This window comes from Pantherophis guttatus, chromosome 1 (genome assembly GCF_059756535.1).
Source record: "Pantherophis guttatus breed Tessera chromosome 1, ASM5975653v1, whole genome shotgun sequence".
NCBI lineage: Eukaryota > Metazoa > Chordata > Lepidosauria > Squamata > Colubridae > Pantherophis > Pantherophis guttatus.
Genome location: NC_142063.1, coordinates 120,966,362 through 120,981,890, shown reverse-complemented (window position 1 = coordinate 120,981,890; position 15,529 = coordinate 120,966,362).

The following is a 15,529-nucleotide window of genomic DNA, read 5'->3' as shown; positions in this document are numbered from 1 at the left end:
AGATGGGGTAATATTTCATGTATGTGTGTGTGAGAGAAGAAAACTTTGGTTGATGAATAGTAAACTCATTGGTAACATGGCAAGCTAGCTTTTCTCAAAACAGGTAATTTGTCCATCTAGCCAATTATTACCTGATGAGTTGTGGGGCAGCCCTTCATGCTTCGGCATCTAACTTCTTCCAGTCAGCTGACACTCTTCTGTGATTGAATGGAGAACCTCCAGCAAGCAATAAACTATTCTGTTTTAAAGTTGTTTTCCTTTTGCACCATCCTGTAGTCTACAATCTACAGAGATGGAAACTCTCTATGATGAAGCTATAGATTTAGTCTACAAGTTAATAGAGTAACAGAGTTGGAAGGAACCTTGGAGATCTTCTATCTAGTCCAACCCCTTGCTCAGGCAAGAAGCCCTATACCATTTCAGACTAATAGTTGTCCAATCTCTTCTTAAAAACTTCCAGTGTTGGAGCATTCACAACAATTGTTTCATTGATGAATTGTTCTAACTGTCAGGAAATTTCTCCTTAGTTTAGGTTGGTTCTCTCCTTGATTAATTTCCATCCATTGCTTCTTGTCCTGCCTTCAGGTGCTTTGGAGAATAGCTTGAATCCCTCTTCTTTGTGGCAACCTCTGAGATATTGGAACACTGCTATCATGTCACCCCTTGTCCTTCTTTTCATTAAATTAGACATACCCAATTTCAGCAACTTTATATATTTTTGCCTCCAGTCCCCTAATCATCTTTGTTACTCTTCTCTGCACTCTTTCTAGAGTCTTGATATCTTTTTTACATTGTGGTCACCAACTGTAGTATGTAGTATTCTTTTGCCAAGGCATTATAAAGTGGTATTAACATTTCATGTGATCTTGATTCTATCCCTCTAATGCAGCCTAGGACTGCATTGGCTTTTTTGGCAGCTGCATCACACTTCTGGCTCATATTTAAGTGATTCTCCACTAGGACTCCAAGATCCCTGTCACAATCACTACTATTGAGCCAGGTACCACCTATACTATACCTGTGCATTTGGTTTTTCTTGCCTAAATGTAGACGTTTCCCAATGCTCTCCAGTATATCCTTTCTAGTCATTTTGACTTCTAGAAGGTGTAATCCTTTTGAACCCCCCCCCCCAAACATCCTTTGATCCTTTGATTACCTTCCATTGAATGCCAATACTTTATTCTCTAATATAGGAGTCAACAAATGTTTCTAGCCATGGGTGCAATCACATCATCTTGCACAATGGCCCACATTCCTCCCCCAATGAACCAGCTGAAGATTTCTTACATTTTGGCAAGATCTTCCCCAATTGTGCAACTGAAATCAAGATTTACATAATTGTGAACTTTCCTTAAATCTTACAGAACTATTTTTGCATGAGATCTTGTGATGTATTTGTGTATCTTGGAACCCCTCAAATCCCCTGAGATTTTGAGATCTCGGAAGACCAGTTATTTGGGGTGAGGGATGCCTCCAGAGATTTGATGAGTCTCTTGGTGCTCATCAGTATGGAGTTTCCATCCCCTTCTCTTAATAAAATGTTAGGTGAAATAGCAATAGCACTTAGACCTTTATACTGCCCTCTCTAAGCAGTTTACACAGTCAGCATATTTCCCCCAACAATCTGGGTCCTCATTTTACCGACCTCAGAAGGATGGAAGGCTGAGTCAACCTTGAACCGTCAGGATTGAAGGAATCGAACTCCTGACAATGTGAGCAAAGTTAGACTGCAATACTGCATTTTAACCACTGCGCTACCACAGTTCTGAAAGCATTTTGCTGTAAAAAGGGAGCCCAAATACCTCTGCTAGGGTAGTATGCAGAGAACAATTCCTTCCTCCATTTGTTTCTTCTCCAACGATGCCACATCCCCCACACTCCAACAATGCCAACAATTGCTTCAGCCTTATGACTTGGCTCAGCTTTTGGAATATTCTAGTTCTGCAATGTCCAATATTAACATTGAGGATATTAGGGATTTTGCCTCCCTCCACCCAGTAATAATACACTGGTAGAGCAGAAAGAACTGGGCTTCCTTACTGATGTATGTTTATGTGTAGCAAGTTCTTCAGGTCTTTAAACTTACACTGAAATTATTATTTCCCGACCCTCAAAAAAATGATTGTGGTTCTTTTCCCCTGAGGTCCCAGAGTTTTAAAACAGGCTGGTTAAAATGTTGATAGTAAAATATTCTGGTTTTGAATTACTTAATTGCCACTTTTGAACTTCCTATGCAAAAATATAAAAAGAAAGGTATCATCATTATACCATTATTCTCTTCCCTTGGGCATCTGGATCCCATCCTTCTAGTACCCACACATATGGTTGCCAGATTTCCTTCTTTTATGGAGTAGCCTTTATTTCAGTCAAAATTAGAAATCACAGTTCCATAGGAAGTAGCTGTACATAAGCATGTTATAGGTGGTGTTCAGTTTTTATTGATAAATGTGGGGAGGGACTGCTATTCAACTTCTCATAATCATTGTGGGGGGGAAACATAGTGTTTCCATATAAGCTTTGCAACCATATCTCATTTGGTGCTGCACAGCTTCAAACCCATAACATCATCAAAATTAGGCAGCAGCTGAGCTAATTTGTTTCTGACTTGGGTTCTGGTTAACATGAGTCACACAACTTCCCATTCTGCAAATTGCAGTGTTGAAACTCTGGAAATTTTAGGGCAGGCCATTTTTTTTTTCTCCATCAATGGGAATGCCTTATCTCCCAACTCTTTGGCTGTCAGTTCACCCTCACTTGATAAGCCTCCATAATGTCATGGTAACCTTGCTCTGGGTTTGAACTGGGCAGAGTGGCAGTTTTGTAGATTATGACCAGTTTCCTTTCCTCACTTTAGAAACAAAGATAGTAGGGATGCCAATACTGGCTGTCTTCCACTGGTCAAATGGAGAGAGGAGTGGTCCCTTTATCTGGAGTCCTTGGTTGTGCTGAGGACATTCAGAGGCAATTCAGAGAGTGCTTCTGAGCACTTGGAGAATGTTTGAGAAGTAGTGGCCATGCTTGGGTGAAATTGTCTTTACAGAACCCCCAATCTGCTTTTTCTATGTACATTTTGGAGAATTTGGGATATTAATAGTGTTTAACAACATTTCATTTGTAAGATGATTGTAGTGGGCCTTATTCAAGATGACAATGAGGGTGCTTACCACAAAGAGGTAGAGGGTTTGATGAACTGGTGTAATAAAAACAGGCTTGTTTTTAACATTGGAAAAACCAAAGAGATCAGTATCGATTTCAGAAAAGGCAGGCATAGTCACACTCTTCTGTGTATAAATGGTTCCCTATCTATATACCGTGTTTTCCCCAAAATAAGACCCTGTCTTATATTTTTTGAACCCTGAAATAAGCGCTTGGCCTTATTTTCGGGGAGGTCTTGTTATTTTGGGACGTGTGGCGCAAGATGGGGCTCCTCTTGCTGTCTTACCTGATTTCCAGCTCTGCGTTTAAATATTTTTGGGGAGGGCTTATTTTCAGGGGGAGGATTATTTTAGCGCATGCGTTCAAAAGCCCGATTGGTCTTATTATCAGGGGATGTCTTATTTTTGGGGAAACAGGGTATGTGTTATATATGTGTACACTTTTGAGAGCAGGCAACAGAATTTCATTTTTAATGTGTGCCAGAGTGCCCACAGGAAAAAAAAAAAGACAATAAAGATTATCTTATTATCACTTTTTCCTTTTTCATTCTCTCTTAGTCCATTGTGCTGCATCCATCATCCTGATTTATCAATGTTATTTTAATTTAATATTAGTTTATTCCGGAACCAGGTATTTGGTCCAGCATATTTTTGATAATTGTTGGGGAGATTCTTCTTGATAATGGGGCTGAGAGGGTAAATGTTCAATTAGGGATATCTAAGAAAAATCAGATGGTTTCTTTGTGTTAATTGTTGAAGGCTCCTTTGCCGATTAAAGTATAGGAAGTAAGGAAGATGACCATGATAGAGAGAGGAGAGATCTGTTACCAAAGCAATGAGGAGGGAAACACTGCCTAAGCCCAAATAGTAAAGAAGCTATGCGTAAAAGTCTCAGATAGACACCCGCCTGACTCATATGAATATAAGAAACAGACTTGCAGGATTCTGTTGCGTGTGTGTGTGTGTGTGTGTGTGTGTGTGTGTGTACATGTGCGCGCACGCCTTCATATCAGTCTTGACTCCTGGTAACTTTTCCAATCTTAATAAAAAAATATTTTCAGTCTTCATGTGGAGTTCATTTCTTGGTCTGATCTGCATTATGGGGTTGACAGAAAGCTAAACCATTCTTGTGAAAAACAGCTTGGCATGAGGTTCAGGTGCTCTGCTATCTTTTTTCAGTGAAAATAGGAGACATGATAATGGAGTTGGTTAAATAAAGGAGGGTGGAAAACCCTTTGTCTCTTAACAATTGACTAAATGAATAAAAACTAATGAGTAAAGAACACTTGATCCCACCCATGAAGATTCCTATAATATTTATTAGTGGGATGAGAGAGATACTGAAAGGCACAGAATTTTTCCCTTCTCTCTTTCACAGTAGCCAAAGCCTTGATAGCAGGGACATCTGTGATCCATCTGTGCATGAAAATGTATGTGGGTTAGGATGACAACAGAGACAATGCAACTGAAACATGTGACACACTAAAAATTGAAATCCTTTGACTCCTGGCCATTAAACTTACAAGATAAGTGCAAAAACCTCAGTTCCTGAGTCTCCTCATATATAACAAGCGTCCAGAGTGCAAGAGGTCAATCTCACAATATTTCCTTGTCCAGAAAGACTACATTGGCCAGAATGTCTCATCTGGCAGTTGATCTTCATTGCAATGCTCTCCCTGCTCCTTCTGCATTCAAATCTATCATAGATTCTCACCCAGAAGCCAGTTAATAAAACAATCTTTAAAAGGCACGGCAAGTGCAGTTACTAGGAGGCAACTCTTCTCTGAGTAGGCATATGAGAGAAGGGCTTTTTCAATCTGCCCTGGAGACCCTTCACTACAGTGGTGGAATTCAAATTTTTTTACTACTAGTTCTGTGGGCGTGGCTTGGTGGGCATGGCAGGGGAAAGATACTGCAAAATCTCCATTCCCACCCCACTCTGGGGCCAGCCAGAGGTGGTATTTGCCGGTTCTCTGAACTACTCAAAATTTCCGCTACCAGTTCTCCAGAACCTGTCAGAACCTGCTGAATAACACACCTGCTTCACTCCATTCTGAGTGCAAAACACATAGGATAAACTGGGCTCAGATCCTGTTTAGGATCAAAGGGCCTTATCAGACTCTTCATATCAGTGAGAGCCCCCAGTTCCAATCAGACTGTGTAGAAAGTTGGGTGTAAATGCAAACTAATCAGTATCCAAGGCACTTGGTGTCACCTCATTGGCTCAGTTGGTCACCATTGCTAGGTTTTCCAATGATCAGATTCTGAGAGAAAAGTGGTCAAAGCTATAAACAGTGTCAATAATACATCAGAGAATGAAATATGCCGCATTTTTCTAAAAATACTCCATGCCTAAACATTGATATGTCTAAAGTTACGTCTCTGATGTCAGATGGGGCAAATAATATGGTGTGGGGGGAAAAAAAGATGGATTTGTGAAACTGTTTATGGAAGTTATTGGGCAGCCGGTTGTGTTGTTTCACTGGATTATCCACCAGGAGCAGTGGTGGGTTGCTCCCAGTTCTGTCCGGTTCTTGCGAACCAGTAGTAAAAGTGGTGGGAGGCTCCGCCCACCCGCCCAGATGTCATAAGGTATGATCTGCGCTCCCATTGCGAACTGGTAGTAAAGGTAAGTAGAATCCACCCCTGACCAGGAGATGTTGTGTGCCAAGATAGAATTCACAGAATTACAAGATGTAATGACACTTGTAACAAAAATAGTGAATTTAATAGCTGCTCAATCCCTTCAGGTGAGAATTGTCTGCACTATTGCAGGACATTGTATTCAGTTACACTGCTGATGTGCTGATGTGAGGTGGTTGAGTCGAAGGAAAAAACCTTGAAGGATCTGTGCAATGCTATGAAGAAATTAAATTATACATTGAGAATAAAAATTTGGAATTGTTCAGTGATTGTATATGAGTCAACACAGTGATGTTCTTTACACACCTCTTGGTTCAAATGAATGAAGTGAACTTTAAGTTGCAAGGTTTTGACAAAAGTATTGACGTTATCTTTGGAAACATAAAAGCCTTTGAAACTAAACTTTGAATTTTCAAACGAGATGTTGGGATTGAAATTTATAAGTATTTTCCTTGACTTAAAAAAAAAAATTCATGCTGCAAAATGAAACAGAGCCCTTCCATATAAAATACCAGGATATTTTAAACTCAGTAATTGGTTACTTTTATGGAGGATTTAATCAGTTCAGAGGTTTAGAAGAGGCATTTTTTAAAAAAATTAAGTATCTGGATGTACTAATCTACGTTGCAATGGAATTAAATGATTTCCAATAGCTACAAATTGAAGGTTTAGAGCTGCAGTTAGCAGAGTTCCAAGGTAGCATCCGACCTTAAGCTTTGAGGTCTCAACTTGAGGATCTGGAAGGACATTGCCTGCAGAATGAAGAATGCCAGTACAAATAAGTAATTTTGAATGGTTGGAACCAATACTGCCCTTGGAAACTGATAGCGCCCTTAAAAATCTAACATTTTTTTCCTCTACATACTTTTGCAAGACCTTCTTCTCATCTTTAAACAACATTAAAATGGACAGAAGAAATTGACTGACAGACAAGGATAGGGTTGCTTGCTTGGGCTTTATCTTCAATTTCAGACTCATCTATTTAAAACTCAGCAACAAAAAAGTTATTAATTGGTATTAATCAAATCAAATGCGATATGTTTCATTTTTTTAGTTCAATTCAAAATTACTATTAAAAGTAAAGTAATTTTTAGCGAACTATTTAAGCCCAGAGTCACTGTGCGCTAGCAAAATGGCTGTATAAATTATCTAAAATAAATAAGTATCAGTGTGCATATCATTTTCTCTATTGTAAATCACTATATATATATTTTTTACTTTTTCCTACATTATACTTCATTGTAATTGCGGATTTCCCTCCTGTATCATTCTATGAAACTGTTTCTAATAATGAAACTGTTTTAATAATGAATCTGTTTTTCATTATTATTTCACATGACTTTGTTTTCATTTGTATTTCATTTTGTAAGAAGTTTCCTTACATAATACGTAGCACCACACACAATTGGACTTTATTTGTTTAAAAAAAATATGTAAAGAATTGTTTCTCTCTTGTTCATCAAAGGGTTGACACATGAGCAGAGTCAAGTTAGGCATTTTTCAAATTTTTGGCACACTGAGCCCAAAAGGTTCTCTATTGTTGTCTTAAACCATGGCTGAAATAGAGAATGTTGCGGATGGATTGGACCTAACCTAAAATTCTCCACACTGGTAGATAGTTTTCTGACCACCATAACACTCTCTCACAGTATAGTATACATTACATCTCAGGGTTACTGGGATCCTGATACTGGTTCAGTGACAAAAGCTGGATATACTGAAATTAACATCACCCAGAGACAACAACTAGAAATGGCAGATTAGTTAGAAGACCCTCTAGATTTTGTGATGTATTTAGGATGTTTGGAGTGGGGTTTTCTATACTTGTTTGTGAGTCTTGTCTTTGGAATTGTTATATTTTCTAGAGTAGGATGAATGATGCTATGTAGTTCTACAAGAGCCGAGAAACATTGCAACAGACAAGAAGAGAAAGGTCTTTGGAAGGGAGTGAAAATGGAGGCAAATGTGAAAATGCTGTCTAAAATTGTTGTGCAAGAAAGAGTTTTATGTTACACTTACTCTAGAATTAGTGTCAAGCACACGATCTACTTCTCGCCATTTGCTCTAGTGGTCACTACCGCTAAAAGAGGCAAAGAGATCTTGAGCAAAATCTAACTTCCTTCTCCCCACCCCCACCCCATTTCCTTTTCACACACTTATTCTCCAGATTCCATCTTCTCCATTGTATGGCAAAGAAATAGGGATCCAGAGCAGGAGCACTAGAAGTGTGGAAAGAAACTCTATCCCTTTCTTTCCCTGATGCAGATCCCTGGTTGTGAAAGGGGAAGAACAAGGTCATCTTTGTGTCACCATTTAATATGGTCCTTGGGATTAAAAATGGTGACCATCTTCTTCCATAGCAATAGGAAATTAAAACGCAGGAATACCCAGAACTATCACATTGCTTCATTCCAGGAACAAGGTTTGCATTCTCCTATCAGAACATACCCTACGTTCCCAATATACTACATTGATTTGTTACATGTTTTGATGCAGATAGAAATCTGCAGGTATTCCAACCATTCTCCTTTGGTTATTACAACTAGTTCGCTGAATACAGAGTAATTTCCCAGTCTCTGTCATGAATAATTTTGTTTCAGAGACAATATTAACTGCCTGAGCTTTATCATTACTAATTTTCAAAACTTATTTAGTGCCAATGATAGAAAGCACAGACGTTTTCATACATTGATTATGACATGAGCTCTTGTGAACTTGAGTCGATTGCAACTTATTCTCTGCCAATAGATTATATGAACTGACATATTTAAGCATTAAGAAAGAAAGGAAAACAGCGGAGATGGTCCTTGCTGTCATTTAGCGAGAGTTGATCCAAACAACATGTTCAGTTATTACAATAGACATGGAGAGGAAAGGTCAAATATTGTAGGAGGAAGAAGTAAAAAAAGAATGATGGTTCATAAATGTCCTCAATGAGAGTTATGAGAGGAAGTAGAGGAGTTGAAGGTAGAGCATCTGGGAAGGCGAGAAGATAGCATATCAAACCGTGAAAGAAAGAGAAGGGGAATTGTCAAAACATGTGAGGACTGGAACTGTTTAAAATATCAAGGAATGAGAAGAAAAATTACGGTTGTCAGACATAAATACCACTAGGTGATAAGGTCTTAGACTAGTTCTTCATATTGACTCTGTCTACCAAGATGCATAGCTTTGTCACTTTTACCCTTTTGAAAACCCCAACTAAATAGGAAAAGTGATGAAAAATGCACAGCAGACCTCTGGATTTCCCTACTGTTACTTTCCCCAAAAGAAATCGCTGTTCTGCATTGTTCCAATGATGAGATGATCTCATCTGACTTGCATCCTAGCCTTTGCTTCCATCCAGGTGTTGCTCATATGTTTTCATTTCTCAGAAACATCATGCTTTTTACATCAGAACTGAACTCTCTGTTCTTTCCATAGTTTATTATTGGGGTGAAGATGACCTGCAAAATACCTGAAGTGCTTGAACAAAATTTGTTCCCAATTGAAGATTTGGTACAAAATATTTATGCACCTTGCAACAATCTCTGTCAGGATATCAAAATTTCCCAGAACAATTTTTGGTGCCTTCTTTAATTTTTCTCCTTCCTTATCCATCTAGCTACAAAGAATGGCATGGATTTTCTTTTCTCTATTACTTTGTTTGAGAATATTATTAGAATAGGTACAGTCACATCAACAACATAAGACATTCCATACATTTTCCTCACAATGGACTTCCCCATTGACTTTGCTTGTCAGAAGGTCACAAAGGGATCCCAGGATCCCAGGACACTGCAACCATCATAAATATGAGTCAGTTACAAAGCATCTGGATTTTGATTACAGGACCATAGAGATGCTGCACAGGTTGTAAAAATAGTCATAGGTCACCTTTTTCAGTACCATTGTAACTTTGAATAGTCACTAAATGAACTGTTGTAAGTCAGAGACTTCCTGTACTTTACCCCCAGTGTTTCTACTATTACTTTCTCTACTAATTCTTCTTTTGGGTTAGGAAAGCTAATTGATCTTTTTATCTTATCTTCTTCATCTTTTTATCAGATGAAGGCGACCTGATCTTTTTATGCCTCTTTCCCTCCCCTTCAAAACAGAATGTTATCAACAAGACATTAAGAATTTCCTAGAATGTCCATATTTGGTAGAATTTGTCCTCCAACAGATGTCAGAATAATTTTAGTATCCTATGGCTGCTACTTCATGTTTGTGGAAAAGATCTGCAGTTTGCTTTTGGAAAGCATCATCCACATATTCTCCTCAACTGAGTGAGTGATAGTATAGTAGACACCAACCACAGTATTGCTTTCATTTGTCATTCCATTTATTTTAACTTAGATACTCCCTACAGTATCACAATGTTCTTTAGCTCAAAGTTCTGAGCAGGTGTAAATACTTTTAACATAGATTGTGTCTTTTTTCTTTATCTTCTGTCACCTTTGAACGAACTGCTTTATAAAAAACTTGCAAATGTTTTTTCATGCGAAATACAAGTACACTGGATTTGGATATATCACTTTTCAGATCTATATTCCCTGTAATATTAGACAATCTAGCATTTACAGCAAATTGTATGAGTTCTTTGCCAACAACACAGCATATTGCATATAAAAACATATCCAGAATATTCCTTTTTTTTTAAACAAAACTTTATTCATTCTTAAAAACATTTTAAACATACAAGTTTCTCTTAGTCAAGAAACAAATTTACATATACAGTACATATCTTCACCTACTAACTAATTTCTATTATTATATATACATATATACAAACATACAGTGACATATTTCATTTTCTATCCATCTGACAGTGCAGTTTTTAATTATATTAATTTCTTCTAAATTTCATCTCTACCAATTTCCCCTCCTCTGATTTATCCACTGGTACCATCTATTCCATATTGTAAAATATTTTGAGTCCTCCTTGTCCTGTAACTCTAAAGTTAATTTGTCCATTTCTGCGCATGTGTATATCTTTTGTATTAGCTCCTGGTCAGTTGGCAAATATGGCATATGCAGAATATTCCTAATCAACAGATCTTTAAGATCACAACATGCAATACTTCTGCATTTATCCACAAGTATATTAAACAACCCAAAAGATATATCACAGTTATTATTTTTCTCTTTTCAGTGTTGAGTCATTTGATAAGCATTCCCTTATGCCCACAACTGGTTTACTTCCATATAGAGATTGCATGACCATGGCTTACTAACTTAGTGGTACATGCAGTGTACCAATACACACTCAGAATGTGTAACATTCTTTCAAATCTCTTGTATTTTTTAAAATCAGAAGTTGGTTAATTCTGAAGTTCTGGTTGTCTACTAAAGCAGCCAAGTTACTCATTTTTTTTCCCAAAATATTCTAAATGGTTTCATAGCATTCATACTATTTTGAAACCACCTGAAATATTTATTCTTTTTAAACAACCTGTGCATTGCTATGGATTCTATGATAAGGAATGACTGAACTCTAAGAATCATAACACTTTAGTAAAAGGGCTTCCTTCATTCCACTTGAAGAACATATGAGATAAAACTGTAGTAGCAAACATAGCTAGATACAAGAAGTCCAGGGGTGAAATCCAGCAAGTTCTGACAGGTAGCAGAAATTTTGAGTAGTTTGGGGAACCAGCAAATACCACCTCTGGCTGGCCCCAGAGTGGGGAGGGAATGGAAATTTTGCAGTATCCTTCCCCTGGAGTGGGGTGGGAATGGGGATTTTGCAGTATCTTTCCCTTGCCATGCCCATCAAGCCACGCCCACCAAGCCACACCCACAGAACCAGTAGTAAAAAAATTGGATTTCACCACTGAAGAAGTCTCCTATCTCACAAATGTGGACTGAGGCCATCATGTCACATTTTAATTATGAAAGAAAATCCAGAGAGCTTTATAAAAGTCTATAAATCTCAATTTGATCTCTCTTCCCCCTCCCCCATTTTATCCATGGAGCCATAGATAACATTTCATGGAGAAAATTTATCTAATGCACAGGTGTCCAACTGATGGCCTGCAGGCCGGATGCATCATATGCAGGTCACGCTCAACCCAGCTCTGCAAAGGGGAAAAACATTGCAAAACATCATGTGACGGCAGCGTGATGCTGCAAATTTGACACCCGTGATCTACTGTATGTAATTGTTCTAAATTGAACATGACTTGATGGCACTTAATCCATCAATTTTAACCAAAGATTATTTGCTATATGCCTAAAAATCATCTGCCAACAAGGGATATCATAAGGATGTCGGGGAACAGCCCTTTGCCCCAGGAGTGAAATCCAAAATTTTTCCCTATTGGTTCTGTGGGCGTGGCTTGGTGGGCGTGACAGGGGAAGGATATTGCAAAATCTCCATTCCCACCCCACTCCAGGGGAAGGATACTGCAAAACCTCCATTCCCTCCCCTCCTGGCGGAAGGATATTGCAAAATCTCCATTACCACCCCACTCTGGGGCCTGCCAGAGTGGTATTTGCTGGTTCTCTGAACTACTCAAAATTTCTGCTACCGGTTCTCTGAACTGCTCAAAATTTCTGCTACTAGTTCTCCAGAACCTGTCAGAACCTGCTGGATTTCACCCCTGCTTTGCCCCAATGTTGCTCACTTCCATGTGAACAAGGCAGAGGTGGGTTTCAGCAGGTTCTGACCAGTTCTGGAGAACCGGTAGTGGAAATTTTGAGTAGTTCCGAGAACTGGTAAATACCACCTCTGACTGGCCCCGCCCCCATCTATTCTCTATCTCCTGAGTCCCAGCTGATCAGAAGGAAATGGGGATTTTACAGTAACCTTCCCCTGGAGTGGGGTGGGAATGGAGATTTTACAGTATCCTTCCACTGCCATGCCCACCAAAGTCACGTCCACAGAACCGGTAGTAAAAAAATTTGAAACCCACCCCTGGAACAAGGTAACATAGGAGGCACATAAAAATGAATTTGTTTTGTGAGAACCAGAACCACCAGCTGCAAACTGAAATTTGATCTTTTGGGAGATTGAAGGTCTTATTAGATTGGGGTTCTCATGATTAAATTTCTTATGTCAGCAGAGACCCTTTTTCTTTTTTTTATAAAAAGAATCCTTTAGTACTAGTGCATTGTTGAACCTGACTCTTAGAAAAATCACATCATCCTCATAAAACAGGGAATGTTTGAACAGAACCTAGCTATAACTTTTTAAGCAACCTTGCGTGGTGATTCATGTCCTGATCTGAACTCTAGAAACAATATACAAACCAAGTGTTCTTTTTCACTTGGGCTTACTCTTTTAAAACTCAGAAGTCTTTTGAACATTGTTCTGATTATTTTTGGACTTGTCCTTAAATTTGGAAGACTTTATTCTTCCTGCCTTTTCGGTTCTTTTTATTTTTTTAATTTCTACTCAATAGCCCTTATTTACACTTTTATCACTTTGGGATATATTTGTTTTTTGTTTGTTTGGTTTTTTTAGAAAAAAACAAACAAACCCCAGATTCCTCTGGAATGGATTGTAAAGCCAAATCATTGTCCTCTTGCAGGCCTTTTTTTTTTTTACTCTGTTGCTATTCATTCTGCCTGTTGAACATTGTATAGTCAGTTATTTACATAGTGAAAGCCATTTGAAAAAGGTTTTATAGATGAATAAAACCTAACCAGAAGCAACAAAATCTGAATATGTATTTAAATGATCACACAGAGAAAGTAAAATTAAGTGAGCATGGTCTAGGACCGTGATGGCGAACCTATGGCATGTGTGCCACAGGTGGCACGCGTAGCCATATTGGTGGGCACGCGAGCTCAGCTCCGCCTGCTGATTTTCAGGCCTTCTGGGCCCACCAGAAGTAGGGAAACAGGCTGTTTTCTGCCTCCTGAGGACCTTGGGGGATGGTGGGAAGGCCCGTTTTTCTCTCTCCCAGCCTCCAGAGCCTTTCTAGGAGTCTGGGGAGGGTGAAAACAGCCTTCCCCAACCCCTGGATGCCCTCCGGAGGCCCAAAACAGCCCGTTTGCCAACTTCCAGTGGGAACCACCCCTACCCCCACCCCGCTCCTGGCACGCAATGGCAAAAGGTTAGTCATCACTGGTCTAGGATGTAGAATACTGTCTGCCACTCTAATCAATAGCTTTTAATTTTGCCATAATATTGCCTTAACCTGCAAAAAGGCATACAGTTATGAGGTAGCCCTGTCTCTGAGGATGACCTGGAATAGGTAGAAAATCATAGATGATAGAGAATTTAAGTATATAATCTCAGTTGCAGAAATGAAAGAAAAACAAAGAAAAGTAGGGTCATTTGTTTACAAATTTCCAAGTATGCACCAACAGCACATACATGAAGTATAGCACATGTTATGAACCTAGTGGCCATCACTGGATGCTTTCAGCTTAAAGGGAGAACATTGACAGCCGCATTACTAAGGGCAATTTAAGGTCTGATTAATTAGGAGAGGAGAGGAGAGGAGGGAAGGGAAGGGAAGGGAAGGGAAGGGAAGGGAAGAGAAGAGAAGAGAAGAGAAGAGAAGAGAAGAGAAGAGAAGAGAAGAGAAGAGAAGAGAAGAGAAGAGAAGAGAAGAGAAGAGAAGAGAAGAGAAGAGAAGAGGGTTTCTTGTCATAATTTCATTGTTAATGGAATAATTTTTAGAAGTACTTGTGAGGCAAGTACTTGTGTGCCATGAAATGAGAGAGTGGTAAGTGAGATGTAAGCCAGAGCATTCAACAATTGTTAAAAGATAAAAGGAGGGCCTAACAACCAACGGGCACTCGCTGAATAGTCGTCGCAATAAGATTTTCAACCCTATCTTTGCCTTCAAGGCAAGAAGTGACTTCTTTCTCAAAATAAATTCATATCTCATTTCAATGATATATGAGTAATGTTTTGTGGGTTGTGTACAAGCCCACTGGAGACTACAGGCTGAGTATTTTATTATCGGCCTTTGTTATTGTTCTTTTTTGGACTCAGGGGGAGGGGTGTGTTTTCTCAGCCCAGAAAATTTCATGGATGAAATAAGAACATTTACAAATATAAACGGAGGAGTTGCTGTATATGATTGTCGCATAAAACCCCAGGGAGAGTTTTTAGCATTTCCAGAATTTATGGAAAGTTGTTATCATAATTCTCTTTTAAAACACAAAGCTTGCTGGGGGCCAAGCAACTCCAATTTAAATCCAAAATGATAAAAAAAAAAATAGTGTCAGCTGCAGAACAAAAAGTCCTCATTTTATCTTTATTTTCATGGCAACCAGAAAGTGGATTTGAGGTGAAACATCTGTTTTAATTTGGTTTATATTATTTTCTCTTGCTGTTTTCCCTTAATAAGTTTTTATTTTATTTCTTTTATTTTATATTGGGATATTGAGGCTTACATTAAAGTGTGTATTCTATAATGATCTGCCTATCTTTTTCCTCCTACACATCATAAAAGGGAGATAGGTCATAATACAGATGACACCACCATCCATAAGATTATTCCTAATATTATATTTATTCAATAAAAGTGCATTATAAATAATAATCCTATGTATCATACATTCAGTATTACAGAAGTAAAAAACTTATTTGGATTTTCAAAGAAAAATTTTCAACAAAAGGATTAGAGTCCTATTTTATGCTGCTAATAAAATCATATAGATTTGAATTATTGCATCCACTTCTATTTTCTTTCTTTCTTTCTTTCTTTCTTTCTTTCTTTCTTTCTTTCTTTCTTTCTTTCTTTCTTGCTTGCTTGCTTGCTTGCTTGCTTGCTTGCTTGCTTGCTTGC